The sequence below is a fragment of the Arachis stenosperma genome, unplaced genomic scaffold (assembly GCF_014773155.1).
Source record: "Arachis stenosperma cultivar V10309 unplaced genomic scaffold, arast.V10309.gnm1.PFL2 arast.V10309.gnm1.Scaffold_100070, whole genome shotgun sequence".
Classification (NCBI taxonomy): Eukaryota; Viridiplantae; Streptophyta; class Magnoliopsida; order Fabales; family Fabaceae; genus Arachis; species Arachis stenosperma.
In genome coordinates, this window is record NW_026651380.1 from 25,753 (window position 1) to 43,753 (window position 18,001).

Here is an 18,001-nt window from a genome sequence, read left to right on the forward strand (position 1 = left end):
GTCCATACTTTGCGCGAAGATTGACGACGTAACTTGGCGTTGAACGCCAAGTACACGCTGCTGTCTGGAGTTAAACGCCAGAAAAACATCATGATCCGGAGTTGAACGCCCAAAACACGTCATAACCTGGAGTTTAACGCCAAGAAAGGCCTCTACTCGTGGATAGCTTTATTCTCAGCCCCAGCACACACCAAGTGGGCCCCAGAAGTGGATTTCTGCACCAATTATCTTAGTTTACTCATTTTCTGTAAACCTAGGCTACTAGTTTACTATTTAAACAACTTTTATAGACTTATCTTGTACCTCATGACATTTTCAGATCTGAATTACATACTTTTGACGGCATGAGTCTCTAAACTCCATTGTTGGGGGTGAGGAGCTCTGCAGCGTCTCGATGATTTAATACAATTCCTTTGTTTTCCATTCAAACACGCTTGTTCTTATCTAAGATGTTTATTCGCGCTTAATTGTGAAGAAGGTGATGATCCGTGACACTCATCACCTTCCTCAACCCATGAACGTGTGCCTGACAACCACCTCCGTTCTACATCAGATTGAATGAATGTCTCTTAGCTTCCCTAATCAGAATCTTCGTGGTATAAGCTGGATTGATGGCGGCATTCATGAGAATCCGGAAAGTCTAAACCTTGTCTGTGGTATTCCGAGTAGGATTCCGGGATTGAATGACTGTGACGTGCTTCAAACTCCTGAGGGCTGGGCGTTAGTGACAGACGCAAAAGAATCAATGGATTCTATTCCAACCTGATTGAGAACCGACAGATGATTAGCCGTGCTGTGACAGAGCATAGGAACGTTTTCACTGAGAGGATGGGAAGTAGCCACTGACAACGGTGACACCCTACATAGAGCTTGCCATGGAAGGAACTTGCGTGTGAGAAGAGGATTTCAAGGAAGAGTTGAAGTCAAAGGACAAAGCATCTCCAAAACTCCAACATATTCTCCATTACTGCACAACAAGTAACGTATTCCCCAGTCCTTTATAAACAAGTAACTCTATTGTTCAAGTAATCCAAACAATTTTGTTGACATCCTGACTAAGACAAATAAAATAAACATTGATTGCTTCAAGCCAATAATCTCCGTGGGATCGACCCTTACTCACGTAAGGTATTACTTGGACGACCCAGTGCACTTGCTGGTTAGTTGTGCGAATCACAAATTCGTGCACCATGGGGAAACCAGCAAACCCAACCACAAAACCACAAACCTTACAACCACAACCAACATAACAATTCCACATACCAAAACTCCAACCAAAGATCATACCAAGCCACACAAAACACTTACTCTCAACCACCATATCATGGCCAAAATAACCAACCTGCCCAATCAAATCCGAACCAACAATTTCAAGATCAATTAAACAGGATAGAAGGAATACTAGCAAACATGGGTCAGGACATAAATGAGTTGAAAAGCTTTAGGGAAGATGTGAGATCGACCTTAAGGAACCATGGTGAAAAACTCAAGTGGATGGAGTCTCGAGTAGGAGAGCTATCTCAACAGGCCCCCAAGTCAACTGCAGTGTTCCCTAGTGACACAGAAAAGAATCCTAAAGGGGAACAAAAGGGAGTGAGATGGAAGAATGCAAGGCCATCACCATATTGAAGGAAGTCTCAGAAGAAGAAGGAATCAGACCCTCAGAAAAGGAGCCAGAAATCTTGAAAGAAGGTGTGGAAGAAGCTAAGCAGGAAAGTGAAACTGAGCAAGCCAAGGAAATGCAAAAGGAAGGCATGCTGGGAACATACCAACCAAAAGCACCATTCCCTCAGAGGTTAGGAGGAGGTGAAAAAGGGAAAAGATATTCAAGGTTCTTAGAGACATTTAAGTCTCTCCACATCAATATTCCCTTTCTTGAGATCCTCCAGCAGATGCCTACACATATCAAGTATTTGAAGGAATTGCTGAGCAAGAAAAGAGTTTTGAAGGGAGGACAAACTGTAATAATGAACAAAGAATGCAGTGCACTCATCAAGAAGGATATGGTCTCTAAGAAAACAGACCCAGGAAGTTTTCATATCCCCTGCATCATAGGGGAAACAAAAATTGACAGAGGATTCTGTGATCTAGGAGCTAGCATAAATATGATGCCTCTGACTCTTATGAGGAGGCTACAACTGAATGAGGTGAGATCCACTGATGTAATCATACAACTGGCTGACAAAACTCAAAAACAAGCTGAAGGGGTAGTTGAGAATGTGCTGGTGAAAGTGGGAAATTATTTTTCCCCACAGACTTTGTCATTTTGGACATGGAGGAAAGCTACCTACACCCTATCATTCTGGGAAGGCCATTTCTAGCCACTGCTAGAGCGCTCATAGATATAGAACAAGGAGAGCTAATTTTGAGAGTACATGATGAACAGCTCATTTTCCATGTTTTTAAACCTGCATCTGAGCCTGAACCAGAACCTGAAAAGCCTAAGGATGATAATAGCAATCTGTGTTTGGAGGAAAGCAATTCAGCAGCTGAAACTCTAAAACAATCCTTTGAAGGCAAACAAGAATTACAAGAGTTGAAGCCACAAGAATCAATAGAAACATCTCAGAAGGACCCTCCTGTCATAAGGGTCAATGAAGAAATCCTCAAGAAAGAGGGAAGAATTGTAAAGAAATTGCCAAGAGGGTGGAGAAACAAGAAAATTCCCACTGAAGGTTTCTCTCCGGGAGATAAAGTGATATCAAGTCATTATTTGCCAATCCCACCTGGCCTCAAACCCATTCCTTCTCAGCTCCCTCAAGTGTTCACAATCAGGAAAGTTCTTTCTATGGAACATTTGGAAATCATGAAGGAATCAAATGGGGATGTTTCCATAGTGAGAGGAGAGGACATCAAGCACTACAATCCACCCTAACAAGGGACAACCGTCAAGCTAGTGACGTTAAAGAAGCGCTTCATGGGAGGCAACCCATGTTTTAGTATCCTTACTCTTTATTGTTTTGCTTGCATCTAATAAAGCATGGTCTCTTATGCATGAACTTGAATCCTCAGGACAACTGTTGATAAGGTGCACTAAACATTGCATGTAAAATACAATTGGTTTCTAAGTTTGGTGTACCTGAAGGCATCCCCAATTCTTATTCAAATTGTATTCAATCTTTCAAGGTGCACAACCAAACATTAAGTTTGGTGTTCCTTTTGAACACAGTTAATGAAAAGCAAGAAGTTCCTTTGGATTTAAAAATTCATGACAAGTATACCATTTGCACTTTTAAAACTTTGATTTCAATTACTTTAGGTAGTAAATTTGTTTAGGATCAAAGAGCCAAGGTGACTATGATTTATTAGAATTATGCACAATTATTAAGGATAACCAACATGGATTTCATATCATCAGAAGACATTACCAAACACTAAGTTTGGTGTCCATTAATAAGTGTGCATACATACAAAAGTCACGGCTATAAGCTCATGAAGACAATCATTGATTTACAATTCAAAAGAATGAAAAACATGTGCAAGTACTATTCATTATTCATATGGACCGAAAATAATAGCAAATTTGTTTGTTGTGCAGGTACAAAAGGAAAGATAAGAATGGAAAAAGACAAAAGGGGGGGGGTACGGTTCTTGGTCAAAAAGGAAGTTCAAAAGCCTTTGAAACTAACACATGGGAAAAGGAAGTTCTGCATGAAAAGATAGCTACATGTACAACTTAATGCACCCAGAATACTTCCAAGAAAGTGAAAAGCAATTCGTCCTTTTCCCTAACTCATATATTTACCATCAAGCCATACTTCACAATTCACCCTAGCCGTCCATTTTTCAAGTACATGCACTATAAAGAACCACTTGGGGAACGAGTTCCACACCACCAAATCTCCTTCTTGCACATTTTCTTTCATCATAGCATAACCATCTCTTGCCGAAAACAACCTCACCACACTTCTAACAACACTTTCTTACTTCACTTTGTCAACTTAGCTTGTCACTTGCCAAAACCAAGGAACCAATGGCAGCCTCATCTAGCCACAAAAGAAGAAAGGATAAGGAGCCAATGGAGGAGGAAAGGGAATTTAATGCATGGAAATACAAATCCGTTTTCCATGAGATTTAAGCCGAATGGATGAGACCTAAAAGGGTGCTAGCTGAGGTTCCCTTTGACCTTGAAAAGGATGAGTTTCCAGGTATTTGGGAGAAGATCAAAAAGAGGAAGTGGGAGCTCTTGACTAAGCCAATCACTAAAATCAACATCAACCTGGTAAAGGAGTTTTATGCAAATGCAGTGAGGGAGGATACAACCGAGGAACCCACATACAAAAGCTATGTGAGAGGGGTGGAAGTTGACTTCAGCCCCAAAGCAATCATGAAAACTCTTGGCCTGAAAAACATACGTTTCAGCCAAGCAAGTTATGAGGAAAGGATGATGGGAGAACCTGACTATTCGACTATTGCTGAAGACCTTTGTGCCATCAGAGCTGAATGGGTGAGAAAAATAAAAGGGGCTCCAAGAGTCTTGAGAAGGGGAGATTTAACACCTGAAGCTAAAGGGTGGTATGCAATAGTTAGGAGATCCATCCTACCCACTGCAAACACTTCAGAAATAGTTCCTAAAAGAGCCATCTTGCTACATTGCATTATGGTGGGAGGGGAGATCAAAGTTCATAAACTCATTGCCGAACAGATACAAGAGTTTAGTGAGAAAAGTGACCATGACTCCTGGCTCCACTTCCCTAGCACCATCATTAGACTATGCATTGATGCCCAAGTACCACTTGAAGATGAAAGACCCAATTGGCTATATCCTGGAATGGCCATAACTGCGTACAGAATGACTCTTGGCCCAGTTGCTCCAAGACATACAAAAAGAAGAAATGAAGAAGGGCAACAAGCAGAAGCAGAGCAAGAAGCAGAGCAAGAAGGAGAAGAAGGAGAAGAAGAGCAAGAAGAGCAAGGAATTCCAGAAAGAAGGCAACAAGTTCCCAGAGACCCCATGGATATGAGCAGAATGCAGGAAATCATGGATGGAATGTCTCAACAATACATGAGATCTCAGGAGAGACAAGAGGACTTTCACCTAAAAATGATGGATATGCAAAGGAACTTTGAATCAAGATTCCTAGATCTGCAAAGGGAACAGAATTTACAATTACAGGAATCCCTCAGCCACATATGCCAACACCAAGATGCCAGTATCTTTGCAATCAAGGAAGCCACCACTTTGCAGAATGCAAGATACTCAGTTCAAGCTGATTACAACATCAGTTCTCAGATCAAGCTTAACTACATAGGGGAACATCTACACAAGATGGACCCAGCATTCCCAGCTTTTGATGAGTATTTCAAAGGGAGAAAAGAAGGAGAAATAAACAAGGCAATGGTCTTAGAAAAAGGAGTGGAAGAAACAATGAAAAAGGCTGGATTCTGGAAAAAGCTCATAAGAAAAGACAAAGGAAATACAAGTGGTCAAAAGAGGTAAGAAGCAAGAAGAAGCAGGATCCCAAGAATCAAGAAGAACCAAGCAATAAATAAGAGGTGGTCTCGTTCCTTGATAATCAAATGATAGTGTGAATTGTCTTTATGAGCTTTCTTTCATTATAAGTCATTTAAGTTTTAATGTGAAGTTGTTAGTATGAGTGTTGGTTTACTGCTTTGAATAAAGTGAATGCCTAGATGTTTGGATATAACTCCACCTTCTTAAACAAATGCTTGCCATGCTTGTTCTGTTTCCAAAAATTAAAAGAAAAGTTTGAACAAAAGTAACTTGGCTCAATTAGTGACAAATCAAGTAGAATTAAGTGGTGGTATGCATGCTTGATTGTTTAGTTAGCTCACTGGAAATTGAGTGTAGAATTATCATTTTTTGTGTAGAAGTTGAATACTGTCTATGGATCTTGATGAATAAATGTCTTTGGCCATGAAAAAGAAAGAAAAAGAAGAAGAAAAGCCACTGAAAAAGGGCAACCAAAAAGCAAAAGAATTAAGAAAATAAAGCTAGGCACCAATGGTTTGAACTTTTGAGACATATGCCTGTGGTGTTTATGTACTAGGATCTGCTTGGATGAATAGGTTCTGTGGAGTGTTTCAACACTTGGTAACTTGGGTTAACTAACCCGGGATTATCAACCAAAAGTCCATTATCAAGAGCAACCTAGCTACAAAACATTTAGTTACACAAAGAGGTGCTGGGCACCAATGTCTCAAAAAGAAATGTGAACTAAAATGCCTGTAGTGGATATGTGTACTGCACTGATAAGAAAAAGAAAATGCCAAAGGCTTGTGCAACACATGACACTGAGCAAACAAGGAGCAAAAGAGCTCTAAGAAAAAGAAAAACAAAGAAAGGAAAAAGTGCCAAGGACATAAGAATAACAAGAGGCCATAGCAGTGTTTGATGGATGCAATAAAAAAGTGATAATCCTACCTGATAAGAATGAAAAAGTGATGCTGCAACTTTCTGCATAAAACCCTTCTGATGAACTTCAATTGCTTGCTAATATAGCCAATGTAATTGCTTTTTGTTTCATACTTTCTTCTCAAATAACTCAGGACTTGCTTAGGGACAAGCAAGTATTAAGTTTGGTGTTGTGATGCCAAGGCATCTTAGGCTAGTTTCACTAGCATTTTTCTGTTAGTTTTAGTTGTTTTATGCATTTTCTTGAGCTTAAAGTAACCAAGAATGGTTAAATGAACAACAAAGTAATGAATCATCCAAACAAGTGTAATTTTGATGCAAATTCCATGAGTTTTTAGTTATATTACTTGAATGCTATGAATGGAAGACTTCTCATGAAATTTTGCAAGACTTTGATGCAATTGTGTGGATGATTTCAGGGAAGAAGAGGCTAGGCAAGGAAGCAACAAAATTAGTAAAGGAAGCTTGAAGATCACATGTGGAGAATCTGAAAGTGGCGTTTAACCTCCAGTTTAACCTTAAACTGGAAGTTAAACGCCAGAATAGGAAATGCATCAAAGCTGAAAGTGGCGTTTAACCTTCAGTTTAACCTTAAACTGAAGGTTAAACGCCAGAATCATGAAAGCTGAGAAAAGAGGAAACTGGCGTTTAACCTCCAGTTTAACCTTAAACTGAAGGTTAAACGCCAGAATGAGAATGGCACCAAGGGAGCATTTCCACGTTTAACCTCCAGTTTAACCTTAAACTGGAGGTTAAACGTGTTCGAACCACATTATGCACCAGGAAGCCATTTCCACGTTTAAGCTCCAGTTTGACCTCAAACTGGAGCTTAAACGTGTTCGACATTCACACTCCTAGGCTACCTTCTTCATTCCCACGTTTAAGCTCCAGTTTAAGGTTAAACTGGAGCTTAAACGTGTTCGGCGTTTTTGCTCCTCCAGGGTTGCCTTCTCATTTCCACGTTTAAGCTCCAGTTTGACCTCAAACTGGAGCTTAAACGTGTTCGACCAGAATTGCCTCCAGGGGTTGCAATCTTCATTTCCACGTTTAAGCTTCAGTTTAACCTTAAACTGAAGCTTAAACGTGTTCGATTAATTACCCTCCTGGGTTGCTTTCTTCCAATTCCACGTTTAAGTTTCAGTTTAACCTTAAACTGAAACTTAAACTTCAACTTAAACGCCACCTTTTGAAAGGGTTTCTGAGCCAAATATATTGAAGTTTAAGTTAGCATTTGAGCACAAATATTAACTTAAACGTATTATGGTATGAAACCCAATTTAATATCATGGTTTATGGGATTGGGCCGGAAGAATTGATGAGTCTGGAACTTCAATTTGTTGAGTCTTGTGTCATTACTTGTTTATCACTAAAATTGCTCAATGAATGTTACAGAATTGGATCACAGCCTCATCAGGATTATGGATCATAAACCCAAAGCAAAAGGAATTCAAGAAAAAGCCTCAAAGCCCAAGAAACTCAACAGAAGCTCAATTTAGAAAGTGTATAAATAGGATAGAATTGAAGTTAGTTGAAACTTTTTTGACACTTTGGAACTTTTGATCATTTTGCTATTTTTCATACTTTGTAATTGAATTCAGAGCTATGACTCACTAAACCCCTTTCATTGGGTTAGGGAGCTCTATTGTAATTCAATGAATCAATAATAGTTTTTATCTTCTTCTTCAATCTTTTCTCTTGAATTTTGTTAGAAAGCTTCTCGATCTAATTCCATGGGGTAGTTGTCTTGGGAAAGAAACTACCGATAATTGGAATCCTTCGGAACCTTGGGAAAGGAATGATGGATTCATGCTAGAGAAGCTTTCTCACAGTGAATTGAATTGGGGTTTGGATGGATATTGTGACATGTAATCCTTCCAAATTGTGGTTCATGAAACTGTGTGGTATAATCAGTGATCGAGCATCATCTCTTCTTATGAACATTTAAACCAAGGGATTGGGAATTTGTTTGTTTTTAGAGAGAATTGGTGAGCCAAGGAATTGGGATCCAATCATATAAGATTGCCAAGCAAGATTTAATGAATGCATTGGTTGAGGAAGAGATAAAATATTTTGATTCGGAGATCTCAATATCTCCTAACACCCAATGAACTCCCCATTTCTGATCTACACTTTCTATTTACCTTCTGCAATTTCAATTCATGCAATCACCCCCATCCCTTTTACTTTCAGCAATTTACTTTCTCGCACCTTAATTCTCGCAATTTAAGTTTATGCAATTTTAATTCCTTGCAATTTACGTTTCCTGCCACATTTACTTTATGCAATTCACATCCAAAAGTTGATTCCGCTCAACTAAACAAACTTCTAATTCGAATTGCTCATTCAACCAATCCTTGTGGGATTCGACCTCACTCTATTGTGAGTTTTTACTTGACGATAACCGGTGCACTTGCCGGAAGGAATTTTGCCGTTCGTGCAACTTCCTAAAATCGTAGCATAACAAGTTTATGCGCATCAAGTGTCAAAACAAGTGGTGTGCATCCAGACATCTACAAGCTACTGCTGTTTCCATTCTCTCTGAAGGATAGGGCCACTCAATGGCTAGAGACATTTCCCAAAGAAAGCATCAATAATTGGGAAGACTTAGTGAGCAAATTCCTGGCCAAGTTCTATCCTCCCCAAAGGATTATCAAGCTGAAAACAGAGGTGCAAACATTCATTCAAAGGGATGGAAAGTCGCTGTATGATGCCTGGGAGAGATACAAGGCCTTAATCAGGAAATGTCCCCCAGAAATGTTTAGTGAGTGGGATAGACTCCAAAACTTCTATGAAGGGTTGACCCAGAAAGCTCAAGAAGCATTAGATCATTCAGCAGGAGGCTCATTGCAGCTAATGAAGACAGCAGAGGAAGCCTAAAATCTCATAGAGATGGTGGCAAACAATCAATATTTCTTTGCTCATCAAAGACAACGCCAACCAGCCCAGAGAAGGGATGTGCTGGAGCTTGAAGGTGTTGACGTTCTCTTGGCACAAAACAAACAGATGCATCAACAGCTTCAGCAACAAATAGAAATGATGGCCAAGAAAATTGATGGACTGCAAGGTGTTGCAGTAAACACACAATGCCAATCTCAAACCTCACATGGGTGGAATCAATCTGAAGAAAGTTTTGGGACATTCAATTTTGAGCAACAAAGCCCTGAGCAGGTGTAATGCATGAACAATACTTCAAGTTCATTTCAACACAATTTTCATGGTGATGCACACAAGACACCCTGGAAGACTCATTCTAATTCAAGGTGGGGTGAGCATCAGAATCAAGGACAAAGGGACTTCAACTCTGGCAGCCTCAGCAACACAAGCAACCATAACCATTCATCCAATAATACTAACCAATTCAAAAATTCACAAAACAAATATCACCAACCCCATAATAACTCACAAAACCACCAGAATAACTTTTCCACATCCACATCCTACCCACAAAGTACCCCCATAATTAATTCAAACAACTTCCAACAACAACCATCTCATTTCACACAACCACAACCAAATTCAGACTCTCAAAGAATCTCAAGTCTAGAGAAAATGATGGAGAAACTCATGAAAAATCAAGAGATGGCAAGACAAGATCAGGAAGCTGTAAGGAAAGATCAGACCCTGGCATTCAAAAACCACGAAACCTCAATCAGAAACCTTGAGAGACACATGGGGCAAATGGCTAAGCAAATTTCAGAAATGGATGAGAAGAGAGCAAATGCCGTCCCCAATGTCACTGAAAGGGACAAAGGTAAAAACACAAAATGGGAGGAGTGCAAAGTAATCACTGTGGGAAGTGAGAAGACTATGAAGAAGGAAGCCATTAATCAGGACAAACACAACAGAGAAGTTCCACAAGAAGAGTGGTGCACGAAATTGCAATAACACTTTTGCAATCCCGCACAACTAACCAGCAAGTGCACTGGGTCGTCCAAGTAATACCTTGCGTGAGCAAGGGTCGATCCCACGGAGATTGTCGGCTTGAAGCAAGCTATGGTTATCTTGTAAATCTTAGTCAGGAGATCAGAAATTTTCAGGATTGATTGTGAAAAGCAAAAGAACATGAAATGGTTACTTGTTTTGCAGTAATGGAGAATAGGTTGAGGTTTGGAGATGCTCCATCTTCCGAATCTCTGCTTTCTTACTGTCTTCTTCATCAAACACGCAAGTCTCCTTCCATGGCAAGCTCGTATAGGGTTTCACCGTTGTCAATGGCTACCTCCCATCCTCGCAGTGAAAGCTAATGCACGCACTCTGTCACAGTACTGCCAATCACCGGTTTGGTTCCCTCCCCTACCGGAATAGAATCCCTCTTTTGCGTCTGTCACTAACGCCCAGTAGGTTACAGGTTTGAAGCACGTCACAGTCATTCAATCATTGAATCCTACTCAGAATACCACAGACAAGGTTTAGACCTTCCGGATTCTCTTGAATGCTGCCATCAGGTCCTGCCTATACCACGAAGATTCCGATTAAAGAACCCAAGAGATAACTACTCAATCTAAGATAGAACAGAGGTGGTTGTCAGGCACGTGTTCATAGTTGAGAATGATGATGATTGTCACGGATCATCACATTCATCCGGATTAAGAACAAGTGTTATCTTAGAATGGAAGCAAGCATGATTGAATAAGAAACAGTAGTAATTGCATTAATCCATCAAGACACAGCAGAGCTCCTCACCCCTAACCATGGGGTTTAGAGGCTCATGCTGTGGAAAGAAACGTGTAAGAAATGTTATGAGGTCATAAGGTACGGATACAATGTCAAAAGATCCTATAAGTAGTAAACTAGTGTCCTAAGGTTTACAGAATTGAGTAAATGACAGAAAAATCCACTTCCGGGCCCACTTGGTGTGTGCTTGGGCTGAGCAATGAAGGAATTTCGTGTAGAGACCTTTTCTGGAGTTAAACGCCAGCTTCCATGCCAGTTTGGGCGTTTAACTCCAAATTTTATGCCAGTTCCGGCGTTTAACGCTGGAATTTCTGTAGGTGACTTTGAGCGCCAGTTTGGGCCATCAAATCTTGGGCAAAGTATGGACTATTATATATTTCTGGAAAGCCCAGGATGTCTACTTTCCAATGCCGTTGAGAGCGCGCCAATTGGGCTTCTGTAGCTCCAGAAAATCCACTTCGAGTGCAGGGAGGTCAGAATCCAACAGCATCTGCAGTCCTTTTCAGTCTCTGGATCAGATTTTTGCTCAGGACCCTCAATTTCAGTCAGAAAATACCTGAAATCACAGAAAAACACACAAACTCATAGTAAAGTCCAGAAAAGTGAATTTTAATTAAAAACTAATAAAAATATACTAAAAACTAACTAAAAGATACTAAAAACATACTAAAAACAATGCCAAAAAGCATACAAATTATCCGCTCATCACAACACCAAACTTAAATTGTTGCTTGTCCCCAAGCAACTGAAAATCAAAATAGGATAAAAAGAAGAGAATATACTATAGACTCCAAAATATCAAAGAAACACAGCTCCAATTAGATGAGCGGGACTAGTAGCTTTTTGCCTCCGAACAGTTTTGGCATCTCACTCTATCCTTTGAAGTTCAGAATGATTGGCATCTATAAGAATTCAGAACTCAGATAGTGTTATTGATTCTCCTAGTTAAGTATATTGATTCTTGAACATAGCCAGTGTATGAGTCTTGGCTGTGGCCCAAAGCACTCTGTCTTCCAGTATTACCACCGGATACATACATGCCACAGACACATAATTGGGTGAACCTTCTTAGATTGTGACTCAGCTTTGCTAAAGTCCCCAATTAGAGGTGTCCAGGGTTCTTAAGCACACTCTTATTGCTTTGGATCACCACTTTATTTCTTTCTTTTTCTTTTCTTCCTCTTTTTTTCGAATTTTTTTTTTTGCATTCACTGCTTTTTCTTGCTTCAAGAATCAATTTGATGATTTTTCAGATCCTCAATAACAGTTCTCTTTCTCCTCATTCTTTCAAGAGCCAACAAATTTAACATTCTTAAAAACAACAAATTCAAAAGACATATGCACTGTTCAAGCATTCATTCAGAAAACAAAAAGTATTGTCACCACATCAAACTAATTCAACTAGTTTCAGAGATAAATTTCGAAATCCTGTACTTCTTGTTCTTTTGTGATTAAAGCATTTTTCTTTTAAGAGAGGTGATGGATTCATAGGGCATTCATAGCTTTAAGGCATAAACTTAAATTTTATTAAGTATGAACTAAGAACAAGACTCAAATATAGATATAAGATGAAACTAAAAAAATAGAAAATAATAAAGAAAAAAACGCAAACATAGGCTCCTAATGATAGAGGTTTTCACAGAGTTAGAACTCAACAACCTTGATTTTGAGAAGTGGATGCTCCTTCAGCTTGAGAGGAGAGCTTTTGGCGTTTCATCTCTTGAATTTCACGCCCCTGCTTCTCTTGTTCCTTCAATTGTCTTCTTGGTGATTGGATGTTCTATGGGTATGAGTTCATCTTCTTCTATCTTCACCCCAGCCTCTTTACAGAGCAAGGAGATCAAGCTTGGGTAAGCCAATTTGGTTACAGTGGAATTCCTATTTGCAATTGTGTAGATCTCACAGGCAATCATATGATGAACCTCCACTTCTTTTCCAAGCATGATGCAATGAATCATCACTGCTCTCTTGATGGTGACCTCAGAACGGTTGCTAGTGGGCAATATGGAACGCCCAATAAAGTCTAGCCAACCTCTTGCAATTGGTTTGAGGTCTCCCCTCTTGAGTTGGTTTGGGACACCCTTAGAATTGGTTATCCACTTAGTTCCAGGGAGGCATATGTCCTCTAGAACTTGATCCAACCCCTTATCTACTCTCACCATCCTCCTATTAAAGGAATCAGGATCATCTTGCAGTTGAGGCAACTTGAAGATTTCTCTTATTTTGTCCAGATGGAAGTATATAACTTTCCCTCTGACCATGGTTCTGTAGGTATGGTAAGCGGTTCCAGTCATTCTCTGCTTATCTGTTAGCCACAGATTTGAGTAGAATTCCTGAACCATGTTCCTTCCAACCTTTGTTTCAGGATTGGTTAGAACTTCCCATCCTCTGTTTCGAATTTGCTCTTGGATCCCCGGATATTCATCTTCCTTCAGATCAAATTTAACTTCCGGGATCACTGACCTCAGACCCATTATTTTATGATAATGGTCTTCATGTTCTTTGGTTAAGAACTTCTCCTCATTCCAAAGATTCTTTGGATTATTCTCTTTCTTGCCTCTTAAATTGGTTTGTTTTCCCTTAGGAGCCATGATATTGATGAATCTTGGCTTAGTGATCACGGAAAAGCACACCAAACTTAGAGGTTTGCTTGTCCTCAAGCAAAATAAAAGAGAGAAGAGAGGGGGAGGAAGAGGAAATTCGAATGGTGTGGTGGAAGAGGGGAACAAACGTGTATTTATAAGGTGGGGAGGGGAGTTTTCGAAAAAAAAGAGGAATTTGAAAGGAGATTTGAGAAGATATTAGAAGAAATTGAGAAAAGGGTGAAATTTTTAAACAATGTTTGTAATTGATTTGAAATAAATTTGAAAAAAAGGTTTTGATTTTTTGAAGATTTGAAAGTGAATGATGAATGATTGAAGTGTGATTTGTAGAAAAGTATGGGTGAGAAAAGGAAAGTTTGAAAAAAATCTGATTTGAAAACAAAATTGTGGTCCCCCCACCAAGCTGGCGTTAAACGCCCAGAATGGCACCCATTCTGGCGTTTAACGCCCATTTGTTGCCCCATTTGGGCGTTTAACGCCCAGCCAGGTACCCTGGCTGGCGTTAAACGCCAGAAATTCTTCCTCACTGGGTGTTTTTCTAAAACGCCCAGGATGCTGCACACCTGGCGTTAAACGCCCAGAATGGTGCCCATTCTGGCGTTTAACGCCCAAAATGGCACCATTCCTGGTGTTAAACACCCAGAATGGTACCCATTCTGGCGTTTAACGCCCAAAATGCCCCTTACTGGCGTTTTTTCGCCAGTAAGCTCATTTTCTCTGCTTTTTGAGCTGAATCCTTCTGTAACTCTGTGAACTCCTTCATTTTTGATACTTGCCTCTGTAAGAACTAATCATACAACTTTCTAATGACTGGGTTGCCTCCCAGCAAGCGCTTCTTTACTGGGAATCACTCAAGTCTCAGTTTTGAGCATTCCTGCTCAAAATTTCCTTCAAGATAGTGCTTGATTCTCTGTCCATTAACAATGAACTTCTTGTCAGAATCAATATCCCGAAGCTCAACATATCCATATGGTGATACTCCTGTAATCACATACGGACCCCTCCACCGGGATTTGAGTTTTCCTGGAAACAATTTGAGCCTGGAGTTGAAGAGCAGAACTTTCTGTCCTGGCTCAAAGACTCTGGTTGACAATCTCTTGTCATGCCACTTCTTTGCCTTTTCCTTATAAATTTTTGCATTTTCAAAGGCATTGAGTCTGAACTCCTCTAGCTCATTTAGCTGGAGCAGTCTTTTCTCACCAGCTAACTGTGCATCCATGTTTAGGAATCTGGTTGCCCAGTAGGCTTTATGTTCCAGTTCCACAGGCAAATGACAGGCCTTCCCATACACCAGTTGGTATGGAGAGGTGCCTATAGGAGTCTTGAATGCTGTTCTGTATGCCCACAGAGCATCATCCAAGCTTTTTGCCCAATCCTTTCTTCGGGCCATCACAGTCCGTTCTAGGATTCTTTTTAGCTCTCTGTTAGAGACTTCAGCTTGCCCATTTGTCTGTGGATGATACGGAGTTGCCACTTTATGGCTGATTCCATATCTAACCATAGCAGAGTATAGCTGTTTATTGCAGAAATGAGTGCCCCCATCACTGATTAGCACTCTGGGGACGCCAAACCTGCTGAAAATATTTTTCTGGAGGAATTTCAGCACGGTCTTGGTATCATTAGTGGGTGTAGCAATTGCTTCTACCCACTTAGATACATAGTCCACTGCCACCAGAATGTAAGTGTTTGAGTATGATGGTGGGAATGGCCCCATGAAGTCAATTCCCCATACATCAAACAATTCTATCTCTAATATCCCTTGTTGAGGCATGGCATATCCGTGAGGCAGGTTGCCAGCTCTTTGGCAACTGTCACAGTTACGCACAAACTCTCGGGAATCTTTATAGAGAGTAGGCCAGTAGAAGCTGCACTGGAGAACTTTAGTGGCTGTTCGCTCACTTCCAAAATGTCCTCCATAATGTGATCCATGGCAGTGCCATAGGATCCTTTGTGCTTCTTCTCTGGGTATACACCTGCGGATCACTCCGTCAGCACATCTCTTAAAGAGATATGGTTCATCCCAAAGGTAGTACTTGGCATCTGAAATTAGTTTCTTTCTCTGCACATAACTGTACTCTTTGGGTATGAACCTCACAGCTTTATAGTTTGCAATATCTGCAAACCATGGAGCTTCCTGAATGGCAAAGAGTTGCTCATCTGGGAAAGTCTCAGAAATCTCAGTAGAAGGGAGGGACGCCCCATCTACTGGTTCTATTCTGGACAGATGATCAGCTACTTGATTCTCTGTCCCTTTTCTGTCTCTTATTTCTATATCAAACTCTTGCAGAAGCAATACCCATCTGATAAGCCTGGGTTTTGAATCCTGCTTTGTGAGTAAGTATTTAAGAGCAGCATGGTCAGTGTATACAATCACCTTTGATCCCACCAAGTAGGATCTAAACTTGTCAATGGCATAAACCACTGCAAGTAATTCTTTTTCTGTGGTTGTGTAATTCTTCTGTGCATCATTTAGAACACGGCTAGCATAATAAATGACATGCAGAAGTTTGTTATGCCTCTGTCCCAACACTGCACCAATGGCATGATCACTGGCATCACACATTAATTCAAATGGTAATGCCCAATCTGGTGCAGAGATGACTGGTGCTGTGACCAGTTTAGCTTTCAAGGTCTCAAATGCCTGCAAACACTGTGTGTCAAACACAAATGGCGTGTCAGCAGCTAACAGGTTACTCAAAGGTTTAGCAATTTTCGAAAAATCCTTGATAAACCTTCTATAGAATCCTGCATGCCCAAGAAAGCTTCTGATTGCCTTAACATTGGCAGGTGGTGGTAATTTTTCAATTACCTCTACCTTTGCCTTATCCACCTCTATTCCCCTGCTTGAAATTTTGTGCCCAAGGACAATTCCTTCAGTCACCATAAAGTGGCATTTCTCCCAGTTTAAAACCAGGTTAGTCTCTTGGCATCTTTTCAGGACAAGTGATAGGTGGTTAAGACAGGAGCTAAATGAGTCTCCATATACTGAGAAGTCATCCATGAAGACTTCCAGAAATTTCTCTACCATATCTGAGAAGATAGAGAGCATGCACCTTTGAAAGGTTGCAGGTGCATTGCACAGACCAAAAGGCATTCTCCTATAGGCAAATACGCCAGAAGGGCATGTGAATGCTGTTTTCTCTTGGTCTTGAGGATCTACTGCAATTTGGTTGTAGCCTGAGTAGCCATCCAAAAAGCAGTAGTAATCATGACCAGCTAGTCTTTCTAGCATTTGGTCTATGAATGGTAAAGGAAAATGATCCTTTCTGGTGGCTGTATTGAGTCTTCTGTAGTCAATACACATGCGCCACCCTGTGACTGTCCTTGTAGGAACCAGTTCATTTTTTTCATTATGAACTACTGTCATGCCTCCCTTTTTGGGAACAACTTGGACAGGGCTCACCCAGGGGCTATCAGAAATAGGATAAATAATCCCAGCCTCCAGTAATTTAGTGACCTCTTTCTGCACCACCTCCTTCATGGCAGGATTTAGCCTCCTCTGTGGTTGAACCACTGGTTTGGCATTATCCTCCAATAGGATCTTGTGCATGCATCTAGCTGGGCTAATGCCTTTGAGATCACTGATGGACCACCCAAGAGCTGTCTTGTGTGTCCTTAGCACTTTAATCAGTGCTTCCTCTTCCTGTGGATTTAAAGCTGAGCTTATAATCACTGGAAAAGTGTCACCTTCTCCCAGAAATGCATATTTCAGGGATGATGGTAGTGGTTTGAGTTCAGGCTTAGGAGGCTTATCCTCCTCCTGAGGAATTTTCGAAAATTCCTTTGCCTCCTCTGGCTCTTCCTGATCAGTTTGAGCATCTTTGAAGATGTCCTCAAGCTCTGATTCTAGGCTTTCAGCCATATTGATCTCTTCTACCAGAGAGTCAATAATGTCAGCGTCCATGCAGTCCTCTGGTGTGTCTGGATGCTGCATAGCTTTTACAGCATTCAACTTGAACTCATCCTCATTGACTCTCAGGGTTACTTCCCCCTTTTGTACATCAATGAGAGTTCGTCCAGTTGCTAGGAAGGGTCTTCCTAGAATGAGAGTTGCACTTTTGTGCTCCTCCATTTCCAGCACCACAAAGTCAGTTGGAAAGGCAAATGGCCCAACCTTGACAATCATGTCCTCTATTATGCCTGATGGGTGTTTAATGGAGCCATCAGCAAGTTGGAGGCATATCCTGGTTGGTTTGACTTCTCCAATCAACCCAAGCTTTCTGATAGTGGATGCAGGTATTAGATTGATGCTTGCTCCAAGATCACATAAAGCTATCTTGGTGCAAGTGCCTTCTAATGTGCATGGTATCAGAAAGCTTCCAGGATCTTGAAGCTTTTCTGGTAAGCT